Genomic DNA, 24776 nt, shown 5'->3' on the forward strand with positions numbered 1-24776 from the left:
CATAAAATAATCTACTTAAATCCGTCAATGGAGATTAAGATGGGAACTTTCTGGAAGGTGTATATATTAATTTCAGGAAGTTCTGAGTGGCAGAGCCTTCAAGTCTAGCCATAGGGTTTGTGAATTCCTCAAGGCAAGGCCGTCAGCTAAATGAAGGAGACAAACTCACAGCTACTTGACACTGATTTCCACCTTTCCTTCTTCTCTCAACCTGGACATCAGGAAAAATCTATCCTTTGGGCCATGTTCTGGGATTTCTGTTCTCTTCTGATGTGCATGAGCTGGGTTAGCCATTAACAAGCCTGATCATAGTGAGCCCTGCCCTTTGACCCCACTGTGGCACCCTGTTATCTTGTGTTTTCTGGCCCCCGTTTTATCCTAGGGAAAGTAGCATTGTGCTTTCCCACGTCTACACCTCAGATCCTTTTCTCCTCTCATAATGTGATGACAAAGGACAGAGAAAGGCCTTTGCAAGCAGAAGCCTGCTGGGTGAACCAGTGCCACCCAGTACTAGGAGCTGCAGCGAGGGGCACCAGGGTTCTACCATCTTGTGGCCCCTTGCACAAGCTCCTGGCTTGGGTCTGGCACCCTTCTGCAGCCTGCACTGGGAGACAGCCAGCAGCACTTGGCACCCAGCACGTGAGACTGGGCCTCCAGACTCTAAGCATCCCCATCAACGAAAATTAAGAGCAAAATTCTTATGTTTCTAGTAGGGTGTTTGTATTTGCTTCGGCACAAGTGGTAGCAGAATACAATCTTTTTCTTAGAAATACATATCATTCTGTTTCTATGACCCACCCTGTCCCATGTGCACTCATTCTGAGAATGTGGCAGTAAAAAGATCAGTGGAAACAGCCTAGCTTTTCAAACCAGAATCTATCCACAAGCAGTGTTCACAGAGGCTGGGCTGCACAGCCTTACCATCCCATAAACCAGCCTATAAGATCCTATCACAGGTTTTGACTGAGGTGTACTACCTAGTTGGGCACTTTTATCCTGACAGGTAAAATGATCTGGAAGGAAGAAAACGCTGACTAAGCAGGTATCCACAGGAAGAAATGCCCAGAACTTCATGCACAAGTTGCAGTTCTATTTATTTTTCTTGTTTTCTTCCCTTAAAGTGCTTTAGGTCAGAAAAAAAGTTGTTCCATGCATGTTAAATGCTCTCCCGGTTGTGACTGCACTGCCACAACTGACACTACTAAAAGGATCTTACTAAAGAAAGGCACTCAGTAAATTCTGACCATGATCTCAAACTGCAGAATTGTGTTACTAGCCTCTTGTTAATTAGACTTATCTTTTTTTCTCAAGCTGACAGTATATTAAACCTCACATCCATTGAGTTGGTGAGACAGGATTCTATTTTATATAAGACCTGTGTTTTATGGGAATTAGGTTGGATGATCCAGCTATAGCTGATGAGAAAGGAAGTGATAGATTTTCTAAAACTAAATCTGAACAAACAGGCAAACCGAATATATCTATTTCTCTTTGACTGAAAAAGCAAACTGCAGAAAGAAGGTAGCAATGCTATTAAGGCAAAGGTAGCAGAGGAAAGGTGCCTGCTAAATCGTATCTCGTCAACCAAACTAAGAGACCTGTGAGGGGCTGTATTTGAGTTACAAGAATTGAGTGTACATGTTTGCACTCATATATGGAGGAATAATGAGAAAGGTGGTCTATTACCTTTGATGTCTACTGGAAGCTCAACTAAAAAAAAAAACAAAAAACAAACCAAACAAAAAAACAACAAAACACAAAGCAAATGAGAGATGAAAATCTGCATTTTTGTACTCCAAAGAAGGCTCTTACTATAGGATTTAAGTCTTCTGTGGTGTAATTCTGTCTGTAATTACATAGGAACAGCATTTGTGGTAGCGTCAAGACATATATTACCTGCATTAGGTCTTGAACAAACATGACTTGAGAGGCGTAGGTGTTCTCTAACTTACTCTGTCCACAACACCAGTTAATTGATTTTATTGAGTGCTATGGGCACCCCAAATTTTGAAAAATTGTGCCCTCTAGTGGCTATTGCCACTAGACCTGCTGTACTTTGCCACTTTCCAAAAATCTTAGTGGTCCTTCAGGCCTTTGGAGCAGGACTTCACAAGCATAGAGGGCTGGCAAGGCTCAGCACCAAGCAAGCCATTTCACTAAATGAACTGAGAGGTTCTCAGTCTCCTTTCTGCTTGAGGAAGATAAAGCTTGCTTGTAATGATTTTTTTGTAATTCATTTAATATTTGCAGTTCTTAACAGCTTTGTAATGTAATTTGCCTCTCACTGTCTCCTGGAGGGAGGAGGAGGAGAGGCGAAAATACTGCCTACTGTGTTTGAATACATCTAACCAAGGTATTTATTTACTCCTGCACCCCCTTATGTCATTTACCTCACAGCAATTCTCTTTGGATTTTGTACAGCTCCAATTTAAAGCTTATACCAGCAAATTAGCATTTTCGGTGTGAGAAACATTCTCAGCAAAAATTGCTCCTCTTTGGGCTTTGTTTGCATGCAAAGCCAGACCCATCCTGGCATTTTACTACAAGCTGGTTGTCTTTATTGCACAGAGAAACCAAACTACCTGGGGGTGGTGAAGTCAAAATCAATAGGCAGGCAAGATACTTGCAGTTCTTCAGAGGTGCCCTTATCAACTCCTTCCAACAGCAGATGCAAAATTAGTCCATATGCTTTAATAATTAACAGTAGTGATAAAAGTTTACAAGGTATCTTTAAGTTAGACTTTTCTTCCTTAATAAAGTTTGTAAACTATACCTCTGTTTTTCCATCTGCTTTTTGATCTAAAGCCTATCTTAATATAGTTATCATCAACAAGCAGAAGGGCGTGTTAACACATTCCTTTTGCTAGCATAGCTACAGGCTAGAAAATACTTGAACTTTAAGAAAAGAAAAAAATCAAAACAATACAGTAAGATCAAAGCAAAATGTCTGATAATTTTTCTTTTACAGAGTTTCCTTCTTTTCCTCCTTGTATTTTCAGACATGCTTCTGCATTTGGAGGTCACCCTAAGCTGTTCTTTGGAGAAAGCTGACATGGAAGCCTTGATAGCATTAAAGCGATCCCAAAAGGGATTAGGATCAGATCTGAGGGCAAAATTTCTGCTTCAATCAAGCTGGACTGTTCCACTGCTTTTGTTTTGCATACAAGAACTCAAGATGTGAAGCCAGTGTGGCAGAAGCAGCTCTGCAATAAACGCTGAAGAGGACGACTTCACTAAGCATTTGGCTTTTTCTTCTTTGAGATAACATGTGGTAATAGAAATAAATCAGACCTAGAAAGACAGATCGCTTCCCAGCCTTTCACTTAGCAAAATGGACTTATCCTGCAATGGGACGTTTTTCACCAAAACCACTTGTTTGTATGCATCTGCACTGAGTGTGTACTCTCGTTGAATCTGAGTCCACAGGCAGAAGTGGACACCACGTCAGAGGATCCTAAGTAAGTATTGTGTATTAGCCAAAAATAGCCCAGTCTGATTTTGTTGGAAAATAGAAACCAGTAAAGTAAATGTTATATGCAGAGGTATTAGGATACAACTAACTGGTGCTTCTTTTAGCCAGGATGCTAGATTGGAGACATGAAATCAGAGCTCTTCTTTTAGCTCTGCTATCAGCCTGACGCAAAGGCAAGTCATTGTACTTTTGTGCATCAAACAGGGAGGGAGTCCTGTTCTAAAAATGCTTATAATTAAATTGTCTCCTTCCAGTAGGGGTATGGAAATCCTCTGACATGGAGGATGGTATCTAAATGTTAAAGCATATTATGATCATGCAGTAATATTAGGGCAAGACTTAGGCTGATGTCCTGGGAAACACAAACATGCCATTGGTCCCAGGCTTCTGATTTAAATATTTTGATGGTTAAATGTCAAACATTAGAATTACACGCTTCTGAATGAGCTGCAGACAAAGAAGTTGCAAAGAAAATAACTGTGGTAAAATCCAAAGAAGAATCCCACTGCAGAATCCAGCAATTTATCAAAATATTCTAGAAGAGGGCAAAGTAAAATCAATTAGGTAGGCTGGGAATTACCAAGTGCATGTTTAAGTTCAACTGCAAAATAATGACTAGGAGTAGCAAATTTAGCCCCTGTGGGAGTCTTTAGCACTCAGCACAGGGGACTTGTGTCATTCTGCACTAAAGACTCCATATAAGCATGTCTGCTGGTAGGTATCTCTGGTTACAGCCTCTGGTAATAGACTAACTAGCAGTGTTTACAGAGAGCAGCTCTGCCTGGAAGTGTAGGGTAGACTAGCTTGTGGTGGGACACATTGGAAGCAAGTGATGCCTCACAGCTCCCTTAGAGGCTGTGTGCTGTGCCTCTTAGGAATAGGAAAGCCTTGCCTCAGTCCCTGATGTATCAAAAAAGTTGGTGGTGCATCTCTAGCGACCAAGGTGTTTTAGTTGGCGTGGGCTGGGATGAAGATGGTAGAGTTGCTTTTCTTGAGCTGTGAATGGAAAACTGAGGAGATGTGTCCAAGAATGGGAGTTGCAGATATAGCAGTTATCGTAGTGTTCTGTTAATGGAAATGATTGCTGGTAGCCTTGTACTAACATGTGTCATGGCCCTCTTTACAATCTCACTTACAGGCCCGCAGGCAGGTGCCTGCATGCAGAAGCTGATGTGTGCAGTCATCTCTGTTTTACAAAGATCTGGTGCAGTTATTTGGTTCCTGCTAAATTGAAAATGCAGGTTTCCCTGAGCAAAGCTTTGCATGCTGTGTGTTTTAGGGACCATAAGAGAACTTCAAGATGTAAGGACAATCCCTCGTAACATTCTGCTATACGGTTAAACCCAAAGTTGTTTTCTAGAATATCATCATCTTCCTGTCTATTGTGGTGAGATTTTTACTCCTCTGTTAAAATCTAGCTTGCTGGCAACTGCCGTCACTCTTAAGCTTTTAAAACTTCTTGTTCAGATATGTTTTATTTCAGTGTTCATTTTAATTACATTCTGAGGTTACCTGACAGTCATTGCTTGACTCGTCCTGGCACTTACACAAAGGCCCCACCTACAGCTGAGGTATGAGGGAAAACAGAGTATAACCTGATTCCACTGCAATGGGCTCATGTGAAAACTGCTGCAACTGTTTTGCAAGATTTGACAAAACGTGAGCTGCAAGAAGGGAAAGATCCATGAACTTTAAAAACCAAGTTTCTTTGCTCTTTTTTTTAATTGCAATATAGGAATTGGAAGTGGGGAAGCATTATACTGCTCTGCAGTCAGCTTCCTCTATCTCAAAGATGCCTGTTGCATACCTATATTCTCATCTAAATGATCTAAAGTCATTTCAAAATAAAGACTTGTCACAAATACACCTGCAATAACTATGTGAAGTCAAGTCCATTCTGTGACAGAGGCATCCTAGAGTCTGTGTTTTGTAGGTTGCCTTTCGTTCCATCAATTATTTTATTTTATGACTGGTTTTCTCTTGTCCAGGTGCAAAATATCTATTGGCATTGCATGGTTTCTGCCACCAAACTGAGTTAGTCGTGGAGTAACCTGTCCTACAACGCCTCCCTCTGCTTCTTGGAGTCTCAGTAGAGGACTGCCCTAGTTTTTGGAACATCCAAATTTTGTGATCTTGAACACTTGATCATCTCAAAGAAGAAGTAGGTACACTATACTGAAAGCTTTAGATACTGCAGGCTGTATTTTATCCTTTTGAAGGCAGCTTGAGACATTTTATATATCCCTTAGGCTCTGAGCTTTTAAAAACATACCTTGGCCATATTTTTAAGCTTTGCATCACTGCGAGGGTAAAACGTATTTTATTTTTGTTTTGTATAATTAACACTTTAAAAATAATATTTAATTTTTTTTTAAATGAAATATAAGTCCATAAACATTGTATGACTTAGTAGGACCATGACAGCCAGTAAGACTATTTACTTGCTACGTAGTCAAAACATCTCCAAGTGCATACAGACCTTTCAAATCTACCCATCACTAACCTGTGGGTAGTTTTCATTCTTTTTACATTGTGTGCTAGGTAGAAGAAAGAGAAAGTTTAGGAAACGTTATTGCTTCACACAGTATCTTAATATACATCTACCACCCACTGTGCATATCTAATGCACTATCTACCACCTAGTATAGCCTGATATTGCACCATAACAAAATTCGGCAACAGTATGGAAGAAGAAAGTAGCTTTTCATCTTGTGAGTAGGCCTATGTCTTCCCATCTCCATCAGGCAAATCCACTGAAGCACTATTTCCCCTGCCAGCACTGAGGTATTCAGGTTCTGTTAATTTAAACTTGTCATTACTGGACAGATTCATTCAGATTATCTTTCTGAAGATGATTCAAAGCATAGGTTTTTCCCCAAGATGCTTCCATTCCCTGCATCTCTGCTGACTTCTGCAGAAGACCATCTGTATGACTGAAAAGATGCTGTATGTACAGCTGGCAAAACTGAAATGAGGCCATGCAGACTCATTTGTGCTGTCAGACTTACTGTTTATGCTTGCAGTTGCCCTTATAAACCGTAACTTCAATTGTTCCAAAATTAAGCATGATATTTTGCTCCAGGTAGCAACTTGATGTGAAAGGCTTGGCAGGTGATTAGTTAATAATATCACTTAATCTGTTTCAGTAATTTAAATATTGTCAGCAGCTGAACGTGCCTATTGCAAAGTAGCTGCTGTAAGGATGCTTAATCTCTTCGTAAAATGCTTTTGAGATCTACTGATGAAAGTTAGGTGGTATTACTATTATTGTTGTTGTGTCATAAATTTGGGTGTATGCTACAAAATATTTTCTCTGAGTACTCACTTTAATTTGGATTTTAAACAGGCCGTTGTAGCCAACGTGTATTTCTTTCAAGCCTGCTTTCACAAATCTTGCTGGGTGAAGAATGTACAGGCTATTTGTATTAAGCCTGAATTCTACAAGCATTAACTTTGTGAGGTTGATAGCTGAGATACTGCTGTTTTCTGACTGTGACGCTGCTAATACTGTGTGGAGTGTGATGGAGGAAGATGGGTCTTTGCACAGGAAGGTATAGCTAACGAGTAGGTGGACAAACCCACCTGTTGAGTTTTTCAGTCAGAGATAAACCCAAGGCAAACAAACTCCTAGGTTAAAGGTAGGTAAAAAGATTTGTTTTTCTGCACCACTGATGGCAGGGCTTGTTGTCCTTCCTGGAGCAGAGCACATAACAAAGCGTGAAGTCCCCATTTCACTTTGTGCTTTCCCTGACTGTGATCTCTGTCCATCTGATGAAGCAAATTTCAAGTTCTGCAAAACATTGTAATTAGTCACATATTTCAAGTCTTTTGCTCTTTATGCAGCAAAGAAGAAACCACAAGGAGTTATGTTTACTGCATACACACAAATATGAGGCCTAGAAACTTGTGCTGATATTCTGGCTGGTTTCTGGCACCTCCTGCAACAAAGTGCTTTGGAGGGGAAAGTACAAGAGTTAGAAAGTGTTATGTACAAGTTTAGTGATTAATCATAGTTTAATGTATACAGGAGGATATGCAATATCACTTAATCCCATTCTGAAGTTGCTAGGTGTTCCCATAATGATACGCATGAATCACCTGGCATGTGCCTAGAAGGACAAACATCTAGCTCTCAATGTAAAAGGCTGTTCTGCTATAGTTTCTTCTGCTACAGAAAACCTAGTATGTCCTCTGAGACAAGAAGTCTTCCTTCCCTCTTGTAATTGTTACTCTGACCCAAACAACGGTAAATGGGCAGCAGTAATGTGAAAAACAAGACACAGTACATTGGATTTGAACGTTTGAATGTGCAAGTACCTTGGCTAATAGCTGGATCCAGGAGCGGGTCTTTCTGATGTTGCTGAGACAACTGAAACAACCTCACCGATGGATGAGCCTTTGTTTCTGTTTTTAGTGATGCTGTGATGTGTGAGGAACCAATCTATTATCCTTGCACTACAACAGGATTTGCAGAAACAGTAGCAGAACACTTGGATGGTCCAATTTAGCCTGTGTTACTATGCTCTCTAGGAACGTCCTGTAAATAAAGAAAACTGCATGCAAAGAATGAACAACTACCAATCCTCAGCATAAGTATCTCCTCAGGACTATAGATACAGGATTGCTCTTTGCAGACTTCTCTGTTACCTCAATACACCAAGGCCTTGCAAGATGAGATTTCAGGGTACTACATTGACTGTCTGGAGGAAAGCATTGCAATCTGCAGGGTGCAAAGCCAAATCTTTATGTATTTGTTATTTATGTGCATATTTCCTGCTAAGCTTTCTTGTGAGGATGTGGATGTTAAGTGCTCAGAACCTTCCCTGCATGAAGCAGCCCAGCAATGTGCAGCCTGGATGGATGGTGCTGTGAGGAATAGCCTTGGGCTGCACTGAGTAACACTTCCCTGGGGAAGGCTCTGTTTACCACCATGACGTGTCACTGATGGAGGCAGGAGGGAGAAGGTGCCTGTAATCCATACCCAACCCTAAGAATTCCCCCTGCCTCCCAGGCTCTTTCCTTTATTTCCACAGACACTTTTGGAGCCTGCTGGTAATGAAAATTCAAGATCTATCAAGAGAAAATGAGAGGAACAACAAAGCAAAGAGGATGCCTCAGTGCTTACTCTCTTTTCAGTGGCTCTTCTGGGCTGTGGTTGACTGTATGAAAAAACCCTGCTTCATTCCTGGGAACCAGAAGCTGTTTATGTGAAGGGAGAGAAAAATATGCTAGTAGAGGATTAAAGATTTAATAGTCATAAAGTAAAACATGTTCTGTAATGAACTATCAACACTAATTGACTAGTTTCTGCTATTTTGACAATTGCCAGGTGTTCTGCAGTGGCATGATCTGCACCTGCCTGTGTTATTTCAGCAGCACAGAGGCTTTCCTCTCCACCAAGCTGCGTCTTGCTCTGCAAATCTTCCCTGAAAAGGACTGGGAGCAGTTGTTTGGCATGTTGCCATGTTTCAACAAGGCAAAGTGCAAGGTCCTACACCTGGGCTGGGACAACTCCCAGTCATAGACTGTGTCATGGATTGAGAGTAGCTCTACAGAGAAGGACTAGGGTACTGGTGTATTAAAAATTGGACACGAGCAAGTGTACACTTGCAGCCTGGAAAGCTAACCATATCCTGGGCTGTATCAAAGCAGTGTGACCAGTAGGACAAGGGAGGTGACTTCCCCCTCTGCTCCACTTGTGTGATGCCCCGATCTGCAGTACTGCATCCAGGTCTGGGAACTCTAACAACAAAAAGGACATGGAGCTGTTGGAGCAGGTCCAGAGGAGGGCCAATAAAAAAAAGGGAAGTCTCTGGGGAGAGCTGAGAGCAGATTTCCAATATACAAGGAGAACATATCAGACAGATGGATACACCCTTTACCAAGGCCTGAAGTGACAGGACGTGTCAGTGGTTTTGAATTGAAAGAGGGTGCATTTAGATTAGATGTAAGGATGAAAGGCTACACCGTGAGGGTGGTCAGACACTGGAACAGGTTGTCCAGAGGAAATGTGAATGTTCCATCTCCAGAAATACTCAGTCTCATTGGATGGGACTTTGAGCAACTTGACCTACTAAAAGATGTCTCTGCTCACAAGGTAGTGGGTTAAACCAGATTATTTTCAAAGGATGCTTTTAATCTAAGCCACTCTATGGATCAGGAAACCCCCTTGGGCTCATAGTTTTCATACTTGCCTGTCTGTACAAAAGTGGCCGTGGGAGTGCTCCTTGGAAGCTTTCTCCTGAAGAGTCTGGCACGGGGCTAATGGCTGTCTGGAGGTGCAAGGCCACTCCTGCTATATGAGGATGTCTGGGAGACCTGAAGCACACTTGTACCAGGCAAGCTCCTGCAGCCCTGTACCTTGGTCTGTTCTAATCTCTCCCACAGCAAATGGGAGAGATCACCTCACCCTTTGAGGTGAACATGCATGCCAAGCAAAGACTTGGAGCAAATGTGCAGACTTTGACTACTTGGTCTCTTCAGCATTCAGAGTTTGCAATGGGTGTTGTAGCTTGCTGTTAGTGCTACTGATTGGGTATTAGGAGTGACTGTGGCTCAAGTTCATGGCTCAGTGTTGATCTCTGAAAGTATCTTCTGTTCAGCAAATTATTCAATGTAATGGATAAGAAAAAAGGAGGAAAACAGCTGATTCTGGATCTGGATTCGTCTGCTTCTGAAGCTATAATAGTACCATCTTCTGGCAAATTTAATCATCTGATGTCTTTGAGCTCCAAGCTTGATATTCTCCTTGTGCATGGTACACCAATGCCCATACATACTGTACTTCCAAAGACTGGAGGACAAAACATAAAGAAGCTGTTGTCATATTCCTGTTCCTAGAAGCTGAGGGTGTGTCAGACAGCCGAGCGAGGCCAGAGTCGCACCCTGCGGAGGATGTCTGTCCCCATCCCTCCCCGTCCCTGCACCAGCTCCAACACGTGCCTGTTTGCATAGATTGTTCAGCCCTCTGCCCCGGCCATGGGCTGTTTTCCTCCTCCCTGAGTTAGTTTCCTGCTGGCTTGAACTGCCTTATCGGCATATCAGCCATGTGCCAGCAGGGAGGGGAGGTGGGCTGGTGTGGACCCACTCTCCTGCAGAGCTTCTGTCAGCCCAACCCCAGCATCGCACCACACCCTCTGACACAGAACTGAAGGACTCTTCAGCTGTTCCCAAGATAGACGTCTAGATAATAACAATAGACAATAAGAGCAGTGTACTGCTCACAAGCATTTTTGGCAGACAGCAGCAATGCGGATACCAGAGTCTGAAGAGCAATGCTAGCTCTATTTGTTATGGCAAAGCTATTGACACAAAGGCACGCATATCCAAGTGCTTTTCTTTGCCTTCTGTTGCACTTTATCTCGACGGATAAAGATTTATCTGAATTAATTGCATCCTGTTATCATAATGGTGGCTACTTTGAAACTGCTGGTAATTACACTTCAGAAATCTGCTACTAAGATTGGTATATTGAAATTACTGCTCCTCCCATCATCAAAAATATGTATGTTTCCATTTCTGAAATTGTATTAATATGCCATGTTCCCAAGTCTTGGTCCTGAACTGAACTCAGAAAGATGCACATGGTCTCAGACGTATTTTGAAGAAATAGGCCTTTCTAGTGAAAGCTATCCTTTTATCCTTTTCCTTTCTCTCTGAGCTGGACCAAATCTAGAATTTCAAAGGGGTCTAGTTTAAACTTCCATAAGTGAAAGCAGCAGTAATTGGGAATATGCTTATACCACAGAACTGAGGTCTGCTTAAGTTTTAAGACACTTAAGTTTTAAGTACAATTTTCATGGCTATGACAAGTTCTAATAAAAACAATCTTAGCCCATAAAAATCTGAGCCTCTCAAATATTTCCACTGGCAAATTGAAGGCTAGATAAACCTTCTTGCTCCATCTTTGGTTCAGGAAGCATTGAAAGAAATAGATAATCCTGTTCAGTGGGACATTTAACTGCATTGTGCTAAATGACAAAGGTACACTAGAGTTGAGCATGCAAACAGTTCATCAGAAGAGTTTTCAATGCAGATCAAAATGTCCTCCATCTTTCAGCCATGAAAGAACACTCAGGGCCAAATTTGATTCTCTAGTTCAATCTTAGTAGCCAAAGCTGAGTTTTTAAGATCTAAGCACCTGTAGGATGATATTTCTTCCTAGATTTACCTATTTTCATAGGTGCTGAATGCCTCCATTTGTGTCAGAGCTGAGAGGCACAGAACAAATAGGGCTTTATAGCTTATTCCTGGTGGCCAACTGCCAGCTTGCATGAGAAGTTGGCCACTTCTCTTACAGTGTTTCCAGGTTATGGAACAATATAAAGAAGCTTGCTAATTAAGGACTTAAGTCATGTTCTGATCTTTTTTGAAACCATGCTGGAATTGTCCATAATCTTCTGTTTATCAGCTATTGCTAAAGTTCATTTATTTATAAGCATGACAAATAACCCTCATGTACATTCCTCCTGTGATTTATTGTGCAATTGTTTTGCATTCCTCAAATGTAAAATAAGCCATCAGAGTAAGACGTGATGCAAGATATTAATTTGTAAGAAACAAATGGAGAATTCCTTGAAATGAACAATGAAAAACATAAACAAACCAGCTGCTTTATATTCTACTGATAAGATTCTAGCTGAAAAGTTGATTTTGATGAGCGCACCATGAAATGTGTAAATTGTTTTATTGTAGAAAAGATACTGATTACAGTATCTGTCACAATGTTAGTTAGTGCTCCAATAATTCATAGACTTGCCTTGAAGACCAGGCTGTTGTGGGCAGCATCACTTTGGGGCCTGCCTCTCATTGACTTCCAGCTGCAGAAAGTGCAATCTGATCCAGATTCCAAAAGGGAAAAAAAGAGCTGGTTCAGGCATATTGTGCATGGTGTCAGTGGTCATTTTTAGATTTAATCTCCACTCCTCCATTCTCCAGTCTTGTAACAGCTCATGGTCCAGGAAGGTGAGCTGTAATTTAGGCACTATGGGAAGATATGGAAATTGTACTCTCTTCCAAAGGCTTCAGGAGACACAAGACTGGGACTGCCTGAAGAGTCTCTGCTGTGTAAGGAGGGGGTGTTTCAGGGGGTGTTTCTTTACTGCCTCCACTGATCTCATCTGTCCTAATTAAAATCATGCAGCAAGAAAACACCCTTGAGTTGCTTGGGGCTTTTGTGGATAAACAAGCGCTTTATGTTCCCCCAGAAATCAATGAATATCTAGTATATGGCACAGAGGGATTCATCAAAGACAAGACTGGAACCTTTTTCACAACCATTAGTTGTAAGATCCTTGAATTAACACGACTTCCTTAACCAAACTTATATTGGCTAATGCGTTACACGGGCACAATATAGATTGTGCTCTTATGGTCTTACAGGATAATCCAATTCCTAACCATCCAAATAGGTATATGAGCAAGCATGTTGATGCTGATTACATTGCTTTTGATTGTACTACTAGTTTGTCCTGCTTCAGCCTGCTCCAGTCATTCAGAAAAGGTGTTTGGCCTTGCTACAAACTGCCAATGAGCAAGCAGCTCATGGCAAGCCCTGAATGTGGCTTTTCTTGCTTGTTCACATGCGCTTTGTTGGATGGTCACCCTGCACTCTTTCCCTTGAGTGGCCATTTTCTGTAGTCTGCCTCCTGTTCGCTAATTGCAAGACCTTAACAATCCTTGTAACCTATGCCCTTCTGTCAGGCTGGTTGAGATTGGTCAGAGGGTTCAAGAGCTACTAGAGAAGGCCACACCTGTACCTCTGCTGGCAAGTACAGATGCATACCCATGTGAACAAGCACATTATGATCACAACTGTTTTTGTAGAAGCCTGATGAAAACCCTACAGAAGCTCTTAGCACTAATGCTGAGAGCCCACTCTTCCAATTGAGAGCAGGGCCAGTCTCTAAAGATCCAGAAAGTCTGTAGTGGAAGTCTCTTAGACAAATATAACACTGATTAACAGTAATGTAACCAAATTTCATCTTGGCAAGAGCTGAAACAATGTACAGAGCTCTAACATTACTGGAAATCTGTGAAATAAGCAGGCTGTTGCTTGGTTGTTTTGTTCTGCTTAATACCAATTGTTTAGAAAAGAAAACTTTTCTGAAAAAGGAAATCAAGAGCATTTCTCCATCCTACTGTTGCTGCAATAACAGGAAACAAAATTCGCATATGCCGAGTTCAGCAGATAAGAGCTGAATTGTAGGGGGGGGGGGGTTGTGTTTTTTTTTGTTTTTTTTTTAAGTAGTTGGTAGCAAGAGATCCGAGAGAAAACCAAACTGCTTGCCATTCGAGTGAACTGAGCCCTATGACTTCCAGAACCTTTGCAGGCATTAGGGTGGAGATCACCAAGGAGCTTTAGGAGACCTCACTCCTGAACCAGAAAAATGACTCCAAGTTCACCAGTGCACTGCCATTGGTTGGCAGTAGTGCTGTAGAACTGTCACCAGGTCAACTGGCAACTGTCAACAGGTCTACTGTAAGGTGACCTGGCAACCTGGGAAAAGCAAGCATGGCCAGTTGTGCCTCTTCCATGAGTTTCTGCAATGCAGGGTCTGTGGCTTTTCTGATCAAATGCCTAATTCACTAACAGATGAAGGAAGTAATCCAGGTGGTCTTTAGGCTCCTTGCCCTGGTCAGCTAGTGGTGGTCTTCCCTCACACGGAAAAATCCAGTAGTATTTCAAACTCTGAAACTGGAACTGCCTTGAGTAACCTATGGGATTAAGGTTTCTGCAGCAGTGCAGCACCATGTAGGCTCTGGGGACAAAAAAAAAAGAAAAAAAAAAGCGAAATGGTTCCCTTAATGATAACAGCAATATGATTTTCAAGAGTCGAGGGTGCTACACAGCTCACCTTGTCCGGTGATGCTGAGCAGTTTCCCCATAAGATTCTGCATCCATTTAGTTTCTTAGGTTAGCATGTAATGTTTTGTTCCACATTCATGTTCACAGATCATGTAGTAATAGCAGTGGATTTCACTTAATCCCTCCTTTTTACCTAGCCTGAGAGTTAATCCTGCTTTCTGGCAGCCTCTTATTGTCTGCTAAACCTGGCGACGCTGTAGCATACACTTTCTGAGTCAGGGCTTGCTCTCTGGCTGATATTTGGTATATGCATATAATGTGTCAGTAAAAGAACTGCAAGAATCTGTCTTCAGCAGTAAAAACCAAAGCATTTTTAAACAGCTGAAATACAGACTGTTGCCTTTTGTCAAGTGTGGGCCAAGACAAAGGCAGGTACTCATTTCTGGGGATGTGTAGCAGGGGGAGGGTGCAGATAGGGCTTCTGCAAACAAGAGCCTGTGGGAATGCAGAGCTCCTGCCCCAAAGAATTTATAATTTAGGAAATAATGTGTTTCTATAATGTATGTTTCACCCAAAGGTCCAATCACGCAAATTATTTTAAGGACAGAAATTAAGCTTGTTAGGGTAGCATTATTAAACCATCCACATGTTGTTGCCTTTAGGCTGGGCTGCATTGCAGGCATGTTTGCTGGCTTAAATGCTTTTTTGCTTGTCTTGACATAGCAGAAAAAAAATACTGTTTTTTTTTTTTTTTCCATTTGAGGGAAGATGGAATACTTTGAATAGCATCAGCCTGGCTGGGATTCCTACTCATACAAATTGCTCTATTGCTTAAAATGCAGAACTAAAAAACTTTCTCTAACTGGTTAACAGCTCCTTCTTACTGGCTCTGACACTCTTCCATCCACTTGCCCACTGTGCTTCCACTTCCCTCCACAGCATCCTCTGCTGTGTTTCCTACCTGGGAATGCACCTCTTACCTACCTTCATTTACATAAATTAGTTTTAGAAAATGTGCTTTCCTCTCTGAAATGAGGAAACAAGGATCACTAAAATGCAAAAATAAAGCAATAGCTCTATCGCTAATGTTACTGAATCTTTGGCTGCTTGGGAAGTGGTAGATGATGCTCTGCTTAACACCTGGGTCACCTAAATTTCCATCAGGTGAGGTGTAGCTTGCAAGGCTGCTTGCTGCTGTGACACACAGCTGAGCAATTCTCATCACATCTTAGCAGGGAAATAACTACAGCCCAGCCATTCTACTACTATTACTTTTTAACTTAACTGGGAAATGTGTCATCTTTAAAAAATCCGTAGGAAGTATGTGAGCTGGCAGTGTTGTTTGCGGAAAGCAACAACATCTTGTTGTTTGGCATCTGTTACTCGTGTTTATTGCTTGCGTATGAATGGTGAGATGTAAAAGCGAATATCTACAGCAAACTGGTGCACATGAGTTCACTCTGTGGAGTTTTTAGACATTCATTGCAAGTTTCTCAGAAAAATAAGCCCAAGTCCTCTCTACGGAGCTCCAGAGCAGCACCTCTCTACTACTGAGCTGCTCTAGAATAATTCATGCCTACTCGTAACCAGAGACAATGGATACTCCCTGCTGTCTAGTGACTAACTAAGCTTTAAATGACACCTTCAGTGGGATGAGTGCAATTAAATAGTCTTCAGTAGATCTGGGTGGCTAAAACTTACTGGAACTTAGTCAGCACTTCTGTGGTAATAGGCAAAACCTATTGCCACTCACCAGTGGTGAGGATCCTCAGCCAAAAATTCCAGGTGTCGACATAGCTGGAGAACACTGGCTGCAAGCAAAAATTAGCTCTGTGAAAACAATTGTTGATTAATAAATCACTGGAAGCTTTCATAAGGCCTAATTTAATGGAATTTAAAGATGAGAGGGGATTAAATGAATAAGAGAAAGCATCCCGCAAGAATTTCCCCCAAAGCACAGAGGGTGAACAAGAGAAGGGAGAGAGGAGTGCACTGTGTTGGAGTTGTGTTATGCATGCCTCTGAGGGGTGGTGCACACTCCCCCTGGGGCAAACCCCACTTGCTGCATCCCACACAGGCTCTGATGGGAGAAACCAGTGCTCACAGGGAACAGGTGGGCAAACCCTGCCTTTGTATTCAGCCCATGAGCCAACAAGGCGCGTTGTGTCTCGCTTGGTTCTCCTTTTCCTCTCTCCCCCACACGCTGCAGCAACCCCCTACCTCCCATCTCTGAAAATAAGGCCTCCTTTTCAGGTGGCCCCTGCAAGGGACAGGGTATTCAGAGCAACAGCACCCAGCAGCAAATGTATTTGATAAAATGCAAATATTTTCCTGACCAGTTCAGTGGCAAGACTGTTATTCAGACAGAAAGGACTGACTGTCTTTCTGCATGAGCTAGATGAGCGTTTTTGTTGGAAGTATAGAACACTAATGAGAAAGAACAGCTGTAGGTATTAAAAGCAGTTAACGAGAGGAAACAAGAATATTGCTTAAACAGGAAGCTTGACAAAGAGTATGTCATCCAAAGCACAACGATGCTTGAAAAACGCCATGAGAATGACAATAATTTTCTGCCACAGAAGTGGAAGTAGGATTCTCTTGAGCTACAGAATATAATAATTTGGAGTAAATAATTCCCCCCATTCTCACACAAGCACTTTTTAACGTCAAAAACCAACTGCACTGTGGATAAGTGAAAATATTACTCTGTTAAATTCCGAACAGCATTTTGTCTACAGGTATCAACTTTACATTGCCATATCAAAGAAGAATCCTACTAGCATGTCTTTAATTAAAGGCCATTAATCTCATGGCCCTACTGAGAGTGCCAAAACAAACAAAAAAGTGCATTTCTTTCCTTCTCAAAGCAAGAGTGTTGTTACATGAGCGAAGCAGCAGCTATGCAAAAGGTCCCAGAGAAGCAGGACTGAGCAGAATTACCCTGCTAACTGTGGGCTGTAACTGGCACAGCATGGGGAAAAGGAAGGGGAAAAGGAAGGGGAAAGAATTTTCTTCCCAGCCTCTAAAATGTTGCAAAACAATGCTAATTCTCCACCTAAGGTGATCCAAATGTGGAAAAGGCTCAGCTTGCAAACAGCAGCATAGACACATGGCCTAGACCTTGATAAAGTGCTTATGTGCATTCCCAAGCAGAGGCACAGTCCTGATTTTTTCTGCCTCCTGTTTGCATATTACATCGATTACTTGGTGAGATTTTTTTAGTTTAGCTTTGGAATGCTCCTTAAGGTAAGAGAATGCTAAATAGGAAAGCCCAGAGTCTAGAGGGCCATCTGAGGTAAGGACTGAGGTTGTGATAGAGGAAGGAGCTCTGCCCATTGCCATTTGCCCTGTCACTTCAGGCCCAGGTGGAAATGGGACACATCCCACAGCAGAATAAGGAAGAAGACCATTCACTGTACAAATGACAGTGAAGGAAAGGGAATAATTTCTTAAATTCCCTTCCCCACAACAATTTACAGAGTTACACAAATTTTAGCATCCACGCGTTGATTTTTCATCAGGTAGAACAACTGTTCTTACATTCATTGAAATGCAAGAAAGGTGTGAAACGGTGAAAAAATGAAACACCTGATGTACCACAGTAGAAAATCAAATTATCTCTGCAATGGCATAATGTAGTGTTGCAAAGTACAGCATACATTTAACACTCCCAGTCTTTATGTCTTTCATGACAGACCACACCTGAGTAGCAGTCATCTGACGTTCTGGGGAATGAAGGACAGAAAGGAGAAGGAAACCTGAGTCATCTGAGGTAAAATGTTATTATCGGTTTAAAAGCATAGCAGTTCATTAGGAAGATCCCATTTTTTCAAGTGGGTCAAGGTGCTGAAATATTCTGCTTTTCAACCAAAGCTATTTTGCCAATTTTCACATGTGGGCAGCCTTTCACTGAAAAAAAAAAAAGCAGTTTTCCAAGGAAGATGCATGATTTGTATATGAGGAAAGAAAAAAAAAAAAAAAAAAGCTATATTTTTTGATAAAAACATCATTTTTCCTCCATCAGACAATGTTTGCTATCACCTTTATTTGACAGGGAACTTCCTGTTAGCAGTGCTCCAACTCAAAGGTGGGTTGATATCAATGCAAGGTTTTGTTTATTCAGAGATGTCAAGATCAGGCTTTAAGTCTGTAGAAACAAGAGGCCCTGCTACTGTTTTACTCCTAGATGTGCAGCTGATGGGTGTTCAGCCTCCAGGACTTAAGATTATTGAGATAAGGTTTCAGATAAACGTCCAACTGTTTAGATCTTTATCTAACCCAAAGCTCTGAACCTTTAAAGGATTACCCACCTCCAGGGATAATCCTGTAGTGATTTCAACACCTGTACTGAGTCAAAGTGAGTTCATAGTCTCCTGGCCACAAGAAATGGTTCAAGCCCACCATTTGTTTTGGATGGCTAAGAGCATCCACGTCAGATCTGAACATGATTAGCTGAACATTCTTATTTAAAATGACTCCATCATGGGATATCTCCAAACAGTCATCACTTATTACCACGGAAAAACAACCTGTGACATTATGCTTCAGTGGCCTACAGAGCAGATATGCCCTGGATGTTCTTATGGTGAATCAGAAGCAATAAATAACCCACATTTTTATAGATATTTAAATGAGCAGCTTCTCTGTCAGCATTTTGCTTTGGAAACAGACTTTGCTGCCCTCTTTTGCAGTTGGCAAGAAAATGTATTCGTGTTGGCACACAGGAAAGCTATACTGTAGGTTACAGTGTTGATCCTAAAGTTTACCGTCAACGGATACAGAGCGTGGCATCTTGAAAGTGGCTATTTCCCTCTGTTACTGCAAATATCTTAGACATGACTGAGGGAACCTTGTTTCACACCTCTTCCAGATTCTGAAGAGTGGGCTGTGCGCTGTTCTCCATCTGAGGCAACAGCTTGTCCCAGTGCCCTGAGCAGCAATTGGACTTTGAGCTTTTTTCAAGCTCCTCCCAAACGAAGTGGTAATTCTTAGCAGGTTTACTGCAGTTCTTCCAGCAAATCCAATAAATTACTCTGGGTGTAGTTTCATTCTGAGACGCTATGCTGATGCTTCACAGAGAAGCAAGAATTGGGAGGAAAGAAAAAACACTTTATAAACATGTATGCACCTGCGTGTATGTATGTAGGTAGTTTCACATTATTTCACCATGGATTTGAAAGTGCTTTACACATGTTAACTGATCATAACACAGAGATCTCCTTTCCTTATTTTAAAAAAAAAAAACAAAAAACAAAAACATGCATTATTCTGACAACAAAATTATAGACAGAATGCAATCTACCCTGGGGCATTTAGGCAAATCCTTCAGCCTTCCTGAGTCCCTCCTTAGTGTGAAAGGAAGGCAGAGGTTTTTAATAGAAGGGTTGCCCAGTAGACTGAACCTGAGCAAGAAAAATAGGGCTTACTATTCCTCACTTGAGAAGCTCATCTGCTGTAAGCAAATATACCTCTGGAAACAACTACTGGCTTTGATCACTCCTGAAGTACAACAGTATTTAAGGAAGAGCTGATCTTATTTTAATCACTGGGTCTTCAGCTCATCTTTGTAATTAGAAGGAAAGCTTGCCTTGACAGTGCTCAGGTGGAATGCATTGGAAACATATGATTAAATGGTTAGCCTAAGTTTAGCATTTCACTTCCAGAAAGCAAAACAATTTTTGGGTGCAAGAGATACTTGAAATACCAAATTAATTTACAATGGCCTATGTAGTGAGAGGAGACAAAGGGTGAAATCACCGTGAATTAAAGTCACTTGAGATTCTGCTGTTGCTTTCAGTTGGGATAGACCTAGAAGATTCTATTTGAAAACGGAGTCTCTACAGATTTAGTTTTGCATTCATGTGGAGTTGAGTTGCAGGGAAGTTTACTGATAAGGAAACCAAATACAGATTGGGTGTGTTATCTTATGCCATGGCCATCTGATCAGTCTGAACTAAAAGCTCCTCCCTGCCATGTTGTGCATCTTATTGCTCAGTAACTTCAGACAAATGTTTTTAATAGAGTTCTGCTGATTATACTTTCCACAATATGTTGTAAATCTCTGGAAGTGGAGGAGGATGTTTTCCTGGAGAGAAGAAACTTGTTTATCCTTTTAAATAAAACTGTTCTCTAGTAACTCTGTCAGTCTGGCTACCGGCAAGCAGAACTCCACAAAATTATGTCTCAGGAATGTTTGGACTTAGGGAAAATTAAGAATTAGTCTGGATGTCCGCAGCCGGAGAATTGCAGTCAATGGCTCCAAATCCAAACAGAGGCCAGTAGCAAGTGGTATCCCTCAGAGGTCTGTCGTGGAATCAGGGCTCTTCAACATCTTTATCAACAACCTTGACAGTGAAACAAGTGTACCCTCAGCAAGTTTGCTGATGACACCAAGCTGAGTGCTGCAGTTGATGTAACAGAAGGCAGGGATGCCATTCAAAGGGACCTGGAAAAGCTTGAAAACATAACATAAAACTTGAGAACATAATGAGGTTCCCCAAGGCCAATTGTGAAGTGTTGCGCTTGGGTTGGACTATTCCCGGTATGTGTACTGACTGGGAGAACTCATTGAAAGCAGCCCTACACAGAAGGATTTGGAGGGTTTCTGGTGGAAGAAAAGCTGGATGTGAGTCAATAGAGCACACTTGCAGCCTGGAAGGTCAACAGTATCCTTATCTGCATCAAAAGTGGAATAGCCAGCAAGAAGAGGGAGGTGATTGTCCCCCTCTACTCTGCACTCATGAAGACCCGTCTGCCTCCATCCCAGGACCCCAGCACAAGAAGGATTTGGAATGAGTTTAGAGGAGGCTCACAAGGATGATCAAAGGGCTGCAGCACCTCTCCTGCAAAGAAAAGCTAAAGGAGCTGCTTGTTCAGCCTAGAGAAGGCTCCAGGGAGACCTAATAGCAACCTTCCAATACTTAAAGAGAGCTTATAAACAAAAGGGAAACTGACCTTTCCTATGATCTGATAGTGAGAGGACAAGGGAGAATGTTTTTAAACGAAAAGAGAGAAGATTTAGGTTAGATGTCAGGAGGAAATTCTTTACTCAGGGAATGGTGAGGCACTGGAACAGGTTGCCCAGAGAAATTATGGATGCCCTGTGCCTGGAGGTATTCAAAGCTAGCTTGGATGAAGCTCTGGGCAATACGATGTAGGGAGTGGCAGCCCTGCCCATGGCAGTGAGATTGGAACTAGATGTTCTTTAAGTTGGGTTCTTCAAACCCAAACCATTCTGTGATTCTATGATTCTATTCTACCTGTGTTTTTCACCACACAGTCCACATCTAATTTATATAAAGATGTGGTCCAGGGAGTATTTTCACCCACACTACTGTTATTATCATAGGATACCTACTGCTTGCATCTCTGATTCATTGCTTATTCCCTCACCATCCCAAGAAAGGTTTATCCTTTTTAGGGATTTAGCAATAGCAATGGGATAAGTTACTGCATGAACAGACGAGGCTGTATTGTGCACTAGGCAGCCAATAATGTTAAGAGTTCCCAGAAGTTCCTCCAGTTCATTCAGCCAATACTTTCTGATATTCTCACCATCTTCAAATTTCATTCTAGGTTAAATAAAATTTAATGTGTGCCATTTGATATAAAGCCATTTCCAGCTCTATTTTTTTCTGTGATGGTGAATAAAGTCTTCTCTCACACTTGCTTGTGTTTCTAACACTTGTCTCAGAAGATCATCAGGAAAAATGCCACTTCCTAAACTGGATTTTATAATCTACACTACAAGATATGATTCATAGAATGGACTTTCTGGAATCTGTCAGGTACTTGAGTCTGGAACATTTTGCTTCTCGACAAGAAGGAATAAAACATGCAGTTACCTGTAGGAAATTATGGCTAGCCCATGGTAATGCTGTCCCATGGAAAACCATTGGTAGGAAATGAAATTCTAGATTTTTTCCAATTCATTTTCAAAATTCTGCTAGGTCAGAGTAGAAATTACTAATAACAAGCCCCCTGAACAATTGTTCAGGCATCAGATACATCATTTGTCTCTTTGGATGTCTCCAAAGATATCCAAAAAAAGTTTTAAAGATTTCTGTATCTCAGATATTCTGTATCTCCGAGTCTGAAGCTTCTAGATTCTAGGGGAGAGATGAGGTGAGTAGGAGACAGACCAGATATTTGGGTTTAAACTCTAATGCAGATTAAGATTTCAAACTTGTGAAAACATTTCTCCTATTTGGCTGCTTAATTTCAAACTTTGATGTTAGTCTGGCAATTTCTTTTAAGGACAAACATCTTGATAAACAACCACTTAATTCCATTTATTTCCATTTACAGAAGAGCTAAATGAAGCACAAAATGTTCCAGGAGTGCCTGACTCACAGTAAATGGCAGCCAGTCTTTGCTGAGGGCAGCAGTCATGAGACTATGGCCTAGAAAGCAAGGAAAAGAAACACTAATGGCCTGGAAACGTATGGCTTGGAAAGAAACATTGCTCACAAAAGGAGCAGAAACATCTTCCCTCCACCCCACTGAGTCTCCAGAAAGAATTCTTCTTTTCATTGTGTTCATCCTGCATTGCTGACACCTTCATGAAATCATGAATTTACATCAGCCAAGTTCCTTGGTGAAAGAAATTAACATACTGGACTGTTTTGCAAGGTAAAGCAGTGGGTGTGTACCTGAAAATGAATGAAACAACACAGAGAATACACATTTTAGACACTATAAACCATGGCTCAGACTGTGTGTTGAATAGTTTTGAATGATGAAGTAGCCTGTTGTTATTAGATTGATGTTTATTACCTGCTGAAACCCCTACAGCTATATTAATTGCATAAGAACACATATTAAACCTGTTGATTGGCAGGAAACAACTAACTCAGTCTTTTCTTTTGATCATATTGCTGCTGTATGTTCTTTACCAGGCATTTAGCTTTTTTTTGTAACAGTGGTTTCTCTTTCTGTGACATTCTGTGACAGTTGTATTAATGTTCATTGCTCAGAGAAGGACTGACATAGTACTGTACACAAATCTACTCCCTACATAAGTGATAAAATAGCATTTTTTTTGCATATTAGGCATGAAAATCTGAGCTTCCCGATGCAAAATATTCAGAAAGTTGTTTTGATGCCTGCAGTTCCTTGGCAACTTTCATTTGAAAACTTCTATATCTAGAATATCACATTTTACTGATTAGTAAAAGGAATCTGAGTGATTCTTCATTGTCCAAAGCTGAATGGAAAAGCAAATCCAAACGCCACCTCTTTTCAGAATGGATGTTTGCAGAGGTCTCCATTTGAGTATAAGATGGCAGCTTACACCTCACTGATCACACATTCATAGGACATCAATGATCAAATAAAATATTGAAAATGGGGAGCATCTGTGAGTCCCTCATCCCTGGCTAGTGAAGTGAGCAGCTCAGCCGTCTGTTCCAGTATAACAAACACCCTCCTACAGCTTCTCAGATTGTGAATGGAGTCTAAAGTGCAGCTGCCTGTCAGGGGAAAGTAAGAGAGGAAGACAGGGAAATGGACAGGAATAGGAGGAAAAGAATAATAATAACAATGCAATGCTTTGAAAAGGTAGGCTCGACTCCAGCTTAACTTCAAAGACCTCTGAGCTGCATGGTAACTTAGCAGCTGGGAGGTTTTCATAATGATATTGTGCACTGTGCTGAAGTGGCTTCTACCACTGCGACCGAGCCACTCTGCAGAAGACTCTGGGGAATTACCTTGGTATTTAATTTGTGTTATGAAAACAGTGAGTTTGACTGCAGCAGGAATAGTTGCTTCCCAAACAGTTACCAGAATCCTATTGTTGTTCTCCTTCTTGTTGACCTTTTTGCTGGTTTTGCGATTGTAATAATGATTTTCCCGTCTTTGCTATCTTGAATTTGTTTGATTTATATTGTGCCAGGAATTCTGAAGGGGAAAAAGCAACCCATCTCAGGCAAAACGTTCTGCTCAACGATGGATTCTTAGTAATTTTTTTGAATGGAATTGTGACTGGAAATGCAAAGTTTTCCTTTCTTTAAGCATTTTAATTACATATGGCCATCACACACAAACATAGGGGTCCATTTTCAGACATTTCTTCTGCTAGCACACAAGCTTTTAATTTTTTTTTTTTTTGTATTAAATTAAAAACAAATACTGACTTTTTTAGAGTAGAAAGGCTATAAAAAATCTCATAATGGTACTTGCATCCAGAAATTTACTGAGATCAATGACTTCCTTACTTAGTTTTGTTCTCTGATGGTATATACTGTGCTTTCTACTCTATCTTTCACATAAAATTCCTAATTGAAGAGAAAAGCTCTACCAGTATTCTTTGGATAGCTATAGATAATCTTTCCTCAGAATCCTGTTTGCTGCATCTCTGTGTGCAACCTCTCCTTGACCTCCCATGAAGGTAAAGCTCATATTAAGTCTAGTTTAGCCCATGCTTTACCAGCATATGTCAAAGCAGACAACGGCATAACAGAATCATTTCCAGTTCAATTATCCTGTGCCTTCTGAGAC

General features: G+C 41.2%; 1 long non-coding RNA gene across 1 annotated transcript; it reads left to right on the forward strand.

The window, feature by feature from the left end:
* The first annotated feature begins 2895 nt into the window (after positions 1-2895).
* Positions 2896-23125, forward strand: LOC128087880 (uncharacterized). The gene is made up of 2 exons (XR_008210052.1): positions 2896-3458; positions 22587-23125. It is a non-coding gene; the product is annotated as an uncharacterized LOC128087880 (long non-coding RNA).
* Positions 23126-24776: the final 1651 nt, after the last annotated feature.

The sequence above is a fragment of the Tympanuchus pallidicinctus genome, unplaced genomic scaffold (genome assembly GCF_026119805.1).
Source record: "Tympanuchus pallidicinctus isolate F22 unplaced genomic scaffold, pur_lepc_1.0 scaffold31, whole genome shotgun sequence".
In the NCBI taxonomy this organism is placed as follows: domain Eukaryota; kingdom Metazoa; phylum Chordata; class Aves; order Galliformes; family Phasianidae; genus Tympanuchus; species Tympanuchus pallidicinctus.